Source organism: Abramis brama (genome assembly GCF_963993115.1).
Source record: "Abramis brama genome assembly, chromosome: 2".
Lineage (NCBI taxonomy): Eukaryota > Metazoa > Chordata > Actinopteri > Cypriniformes > Leuciscidae > Abramis > Abramis brama.
In genome coordinates, this window is record NC_139964.1 from 48,723,222 (window position 1) to 48,730,919 (window position 7,698).

Genomic DNA, 7,698 nt, shown 5'->3' on the forward strand with positions numbered 1-7,698 from the left:
CTACATATGTATTTGTGACTAGCTTATTGTGGTCAACATTAATACAAACATTTTATTAATAATGGACTAACTTACATTTCGTTAGCCTCATAGCATAATTGCCTAAGTTATATTTAAAGGCAATTATGCTTAGGCAATTATGCTATGAGGCTAACGATTTGCATTCAAGAAAAATGGCTGGATTGTGATCCACAAGCATAGTTATTAAGGAAGATGTTTTCATTTATAGTCCAATGATTATTTCCCAAAATAGGTTTACTTGCAACAAAAACAAAAAAGCTATTGAATAGTTTAACTTTTTTTGCCCAGGAAAAAAAATACGTAAGTTTTCACAATGGGAACATGCCATTAAATAGCCCATTATAGGCTTGTCAGCGAAAGTTGATCGTTAAAAAAGTTAATTAAATATCAAACATAAATGGTAGCACAAAAAAAATTAAATCATTGTACTGCCCTAACCGAACATTGTGTTAAACAAATTTTATGAATTTACACATGTAAAGCCCATGTATGAACAATACAACTTGAGACCTTGACCTGACATTTATTAAAATATGTATGTATGTCTTTAAATCACAGTTCAGGCATGAATGTACCTTCATGAATGTTAAAATGTACCTTCATTATATCCTCCTGGGACCCAGAAAAAAAAAGTTTTTTGAATTTAGTTTTTTTCCATGTCATCACACTGTTTAGAGCACAATAAACAAATGGTAAAAAAACATTTTTGAAAAATAATATTTTATTCATACGTTATGCTATGTCCTCTGTAGTGGACGCCAGGACTAAGCTGTTTAAAAAATAAAATGACATGAAATTATATGTATAGGCAAAAACAATGGGATTTTTTTTCAATCACCAATAAATTTGGGGGTTTCAGGATTTTTTCAACCAAAATTTGTATAAAGATTATTCTCAACTATGTTATGAAAGAAATAACGGAATGAATTGATACACCATTTTACTTTATGCAATATGTGGGTAAAATGTCCATAAATTAATATTCCCATTCAATGCAATGTATCTATACACTGTATCTAATTTGCACCTTAATGTGTTCTTGGAGCAACATTTAATGAAAAATGAAGTGTAATAATTGGAGGAATAATTGGCAACATTTTAATAATAATATCTAATATTTCATAGGAATATTGATGTATAATTTATTTCCATATTCACTTGTTGTGTCTCACAAAATGCCTGATAAACATGATTTAAGTCCTGGTGTCCTCTACAGTGGACATGTATAAAATCAATGCCCTGTTCTGTAATAGAAAATATTTTTTTTATTTGAAACCCCTTAACATTTTCCTGAGATGTTGTTTTATGAAATACAATTTGAAAAGTAGTCCAATTTAAATTATAATTAAAATATATTATCATATTTCCATAAGAATGCTACATTTGATAACTAAATTAATGTCAGACATTTTTAAAGACCAAGGATAAGTTGTTTTCATGGTGAAACCTCCAAACATTTGGTATCTCTGAAAAGTCCTGAATGTGCTCTTTACAGGACACCCATGTTGTGTCATGTGACATGTATGATGTCAGAGAAATTCACTAAAATATAATGTCCACTACAGTGGACAAAAGTCTATTCTTGGGTCCCAGGAGGTTAAAGAAGACCCTTTCTCACTGTATTCCAGTGTGATCTTGTGTTCACTTATTTACTCAACGGCTTTAGCAAATATATGATATCAGTTAGGAGCAATTGACAATTAACTTAATATCAGACTTTTGTCTCGTAATCCTATTGAGGCGAGAGACAGACAGTGTGAGAACATACCTGTGCAACAGCTGTAGGTTTTTGAAGCTTTAAACTCTCGTATTTAAAATACAAAAATATTTACAAATTGCTTTCACCAATTGAAAAGTGGTTGCGTTTCCTTTCACAGCCACATCTTTTGGTTTCTGTCATGGTTACACAAAAATGTTGTATAGTTCTATAAACAGGGATCATGTAGGACCCCTGCTGGACAGGGGACAGGTCAGTGTACAGTCCTACTTGTCCTGTCAAATATTCTACAGGAACAGGATTGCCTTCAGAATTTGTAATATATCTGTCCCATAGTAAAATATAGATTGTTTATATGGTTTGTGCAGGACTTATTTATTAATATTTTATTACAATTTTCAGTATTCTAGGAATCACACAGGATACACCTATTTTTGCAAACATGGACAAACCAGGCGTCCAAAGGGCTCAGTAAACTTACAAAAGGGCCACAAGATGTATCCACAATGATTAAAAAACAACAATAATAATAAAATAAATACATATATAAATGAAAATGTTAAACAGAAAATCCACATATTAATGCAACCTGCAATATACAGTAACATGCATATTTTTCCATTCTGTGGAGAAGAAATTATCTGAAACTTTACATGCACCTATAGGATCTCACTCTCACTATATAGATCTCACTACACACACAAGCAAAAAATACAGCAACAGCAAATCAGCACATCAGAATGGTTTCTGAAGGATCATGTGACACTGAAGACTGGAGTAATGATGCTGAAAATTCAGCTTTGTCAACACAGGAATAAATTACATTTTAAAATATATTAAAATAGAAAACAGTTATTTTGAATTGTAATAATATTTAAACTTTTTACTGATTTACTTGTATTTTTGATCAAATAAATGGGTAAGACACATCTTTTTAAAATGATAAAAAATCAAAATTATTCCACACTTATACAGGTAGTGTATGAACATTTAATGTAGTGTATAGAGACATATTGTCATCACACATCACACTCCCATAATTCACACTTTGATTCTAAACTAAAAAATAACTAGATACAACCGTTTACTTCCAATGTGTATTTAAATTCATATATTTTGTTTTACGTGTATTTATAGTCAAATTCCCTGTGTGTGTGTGTGTGTGTGTGTGTGTGTGTGTGTGTGAATTTAAGTGTTACAATAAGATGAATTAACAATTAAAATATATATTTTTGAATGGAAATAACATGCATTTAATAAATTGCATACTATACTTTTTTCAACTCATTTAGACCATTCTGTCAAAGCTGTGTGTGTTTGAGAGACAGGCATGATTATCATTCAAATTGTTTGGAAAAGGATACCAGCTAAGTCACAATTCATTTTAAATGTGAGTAGCAGGTGGAACAGAGGCTGATACAATCCAGTGAAATTTCCACAAGTAATAGAGAAGGGTGATCATGCATCTCTGTGTGTGTGTGTGCGTGTGTGTGCTGCTCCCAGTGAATTAACTAATTTTAACAGATACATTTGATTTTAAAAATGTATTATTAAATATTGAAATCAATTAAGACTAACAAACATTAGAAGTCTCTCTCTCGGGTCTGGCCTTGACGTGGCGAGGGGGCTTGCGCGTTCCAGTGACCCTGGAGAGCGATACCGTCGGGAGCTCGCTCCTGGTAGGGTCACCCTAGGCGGGCCGGTCTCCAGGGTAGGTTCCAGACAAACAAAGACCCCAGCATGTCGGTACACTGTGAGGTGGCAGCCCCACCAACCGACTATCCTGCGGAGGGCTAACAACCCACCCAGGAGAAACCCTTTTGTTACGAAACCGATCAGAGAAAGAAGCCGGACTGCCCAACATGGTAACGGACCCCAGCCTGCCCCGACCAACGAGTACGGATCAACCTTCATCGCAGGATCCGAGTCGCCACATGGAATGTCCAGACACTCCTTCGCCCCGGAGCTGCCACCCTGCTGTCCCGAGAGCTCTGCCGCTATAACGTCTCCTTGGCAGGGCTCTGTGAAGTCCGATGGCACGGCAATGGCGAAACAACAGCAGGTGACCATTGCTACTTCTGGAGTGGCCCCGAGAGACGGACAGGCCTTTATGGCGTGGCACTTGCCATCCCAAATGCCCTCTGCAAGTCCCTCATCAGCTGGACACCCCTGAGTGACAGATTACTGTCGGCCCGCTTTCTCCACCAACACGGCAAGATGACAGTAATCGTTGCTTATGCCCCCACCGATGTCGCTGATGAGGATGCGAAGGATGCCTTCTTTCAGGCTGTGACCAACTCCATCAGGCTGTTGGCCAAACCTCACCACATGACATCACCATCATCCTCACCGATGCCAACGCCACTCTGTCCAGCAGTGATCGGTCCACAGGTTCACCTGTCGGCACAACCTTTGCTGACAGGTCCACAAACGACAATGGTAACCTCCTTCTCCTTCTCTGCCACCACAACAACCTCTGCGTTGCTGATACCTGGTTTCCCCGGAAGCTTATCCATCACTGGACATGGTACAGCCCAGATGGCAGAACCAGGAAAGCGCTCTCGACGCTGGAAGCCGGTTGTCACCAACTGCCGTGTGTACCGAGGAGCAGAGAAGCTTGGCAACACAGACCATCGCCTGCTGGTGGCCCAGCTCAAGTTAAAGCTGCGAGCCAACCAGCACACCAAGACTCAGCCTCGCCTGGACTCCTCCCTACTCAGTGATCCAAACATCGCCACAGACTTCAGTTGCGCCATCCGCCGCACCTTTGATAACCTGGCTACCGACAAGGTGAACGACTGGCAGACCTTCAAGGAAAGTGTCATCCAGTCAGCTCACGTCTTCGGATGCTTTCGACCTTCCCCGAAAAAGCCTTGGATATCGGAGAGGACACTCAACGTCATTGACCGGCGGCGTGAGGCCCGGGTCCGAGGTGACCTGACGGAGTATCAGCGACTGAACCGCCAGCGCAATGTGGCTATAGCCGAGGATAGGGAGAAGTTCTGGCAAGCAGAAGCTAAACACCTAGAGTCTGCGGCCAATAACAACAACATGAGCCGTGTCTTCAGTCTGCTGCGCCAAGCCCGTAATGGCCCACGCATCAAGACAGCCCTGGTGAAAGATTCTGATGGCAACCTTATAGCAACTGTAGCAAACTGCCTCGAACACTGGAAAGAGCACTTCAGCCTCCTTCTGCAGCACGGTACCTCCCCGGCTGATCCCGCCATCTCATCGGCCGCTAACACTGCAGCCCCTAGTGTTGTCTGCAGTACAGACCCTGTCACACCTGAAGAAGTCAGAGCCGCTCTGGAAAAACTTAACAACAGGAAAGCCCCCGGCATCTGTGCAATAACCGCTGAGATGCTAAAATCAGGCAGTGAAAGCATCGTCGAGTGGCTTACCCACGTATTCAATGAGGTGTGGGAGACAGAGAGGCTTCCCAGCGACTGGACCAGAGTCATCATCTTGCCCTTCTGGAAACGTAAGGGTGACAGGCTAGTCTGCGGCAACCACAGAGGCATTACCCTTCTTTCCATCCCCGGCAAGCTCTTTACCAGGATCTTGCTCACTCGTGCTCTCCCAGCCATCAGAAGCAGCCGCCGTCCCCAGCAGGCTGGCTTCATGCCTAACCGCTCCACAACAGACCAAATCTCCGCCGTTCGCTTGCTGATAGAGAAGACCTATGAATTCCGTAAAGATCGCCATCTTTACATCGGGTTCATAGATCTGATGGCTGCCTTTGACACTGCGTCAGCCCTGCAGTCTCTCTGGAAACCACTCTGGCGGCACCAGACCATCTCACGCAAGACGAAGCTCCGGATTTACAACTCAGCAGTACTCTCCATCCTGCTTTATGGCTCGGAGACTTGGCCCTTAAATAAGACACTAGCTGCAAGATTTAGATGGCTTTGAAGGCAGGGCTCTCAGAACCATCGAGAACATCAGGTGGCCCCAGCGGGTTTCCAATCAAGTGCTTAGAGCCCGCACGTGCCAGCCCAGAGCATCCTGCCTGGCTGCGCAACGTCACACCCGCTGGTTCGGCCACGTCCTCCGCCTTCCTCCTGAGCATCCGACGAGAGCCATTCTCCAGTTTGATCCGAGGGCCGCAGGCTGGAGACGACCACGAGGTAAACCCCGCACCCGATGGCTTGACGTCCTTGCAGGCGACCTCCAACAACATGGAGTTGCTGTGGAGGATGCAGAGCAGCTGGCACAAGACCGTCAGCACTGGAAACAACTGGTTCATCTGGTCGGCTCAACGCACAGGGATGGGACGCCCCCCTACCCATCGCAGGAGCCAAAATAGAATAGAATAGAACATTAGAAGTATTGTTCAGTGTTAGTTCATGTTAACTAATGTTAACAAATGAAACAAAGTTAATAATTTGCTGATTTTCTATCAGAGTTAGTACTGGCTGCAGATAAAGTCCTAATTGTTGGTCATTTTAATATCCATGTAGATAATGAAAAAGATGCATTGGGATTGGCATTTAAGGACATTCTGAACTCTATCAGAGTTAGACAACACGTGTCAGGGACCCACTCATTGTCGTAATCATACTATAGATCTAATATTATCACATGGAATCAATGTTGATGCCGTTGAAATTCTTCAGCAGAGCGATGACATCTCAGATCATTATCTATTCTTGTGTATACTTCATTTAGCCAAGGCTGCAAAGCCGACTCTGTTATAAATATAGCAGAACTATCACTTCTGCCACTAAAGATTGCTTTATTAATAATCTTCCTGATCAGTTTCATCATCTCAGCATCCCAGATAGCTTAGAAGAACTCTATGTTGCAACAGAAATGATTGACTCTCTTTTTTCCAGCACTTTAGACACAGTTGCTCCATTGCTCTTAAAGAAGATTAAAGGCCGTGGTACAACGAGCACACTGAGAGCAGCCAGAAAAATGGAGCGTAGCTGGAAGAAAACAAAATTCGAAGTTTTTTGCATTTCGTGGAGAGAGAGCACGATTGCGTACAGAAAGACCTTAAAACAGCTAGACCTGCTTATTTTTCAACACTTTTAGAAGAAAACAAACACAAACCTAGGTATTTATTTGAAACAGTGGCTAAATTAACGAAGAATAAAGCTTCAACACCGGACGTTTCCAAACAGCACAGCAGTAATGACTTTAATAACTTCTTTACTTACAAGATTGATAATATTGGAGAGAAAATTATAACTTTGCAACTGTCTACTACAGTATCGCATCAGGCAGTGCATTGTAGTGTCCCTGAGGAAAAATTTCATTCATTGCTATAGGAGAGGAAGAATTTACTAAACTCGTTAAATCATCTAAATCAACAACATGTATGTTAGACCCTATACTGACTAAACTATTGAAAGAGATGCTTCCAGAGGTCATAGATCCTCTTCTTAAAATCATTAATTCATCTTTGTCACTAGGATATGTACCGAAAACTTTTAAGCTGGCTATTATTAAACCTCTTATTAAAAAAACGCAACTTGATCCTAGAGAATTAGTCAATTACACCCTTACGAAAAAGAAGTATACTTCAAGTTCATTTTATGAAGTATACTTATGTTAAAGTATATTTTTAAGTATACTTTATATAGTAAGTATACTAATATCAATGTGTACTTGTAGTAAACTTGTAAGTGTATATTTCAATACTGCTTGGGACTAAATTGGCCCACTTTTAGTATATAAAAGTATACGTTTAAGTGTATTATAAGTGTAAGAAAATGAACTCTAAGTACACAACTAGGTTTCTCATTTGTAATGCATCTGTACTACAAGTGAACTTATAAGTATACTAGTAGTTTACTTTTTTAATACAAGTAGTACATTTTTTAGTTTTATGAAAGTACACACTGAAGTGTACTCTCAGTAAACTACTAGTTTAGTAGTTTATACTGCAAGTATACTTGTAAGTTTTCTTTAAGTGAACATAACATTATACTTATAGTTTACTATTTATATATTAT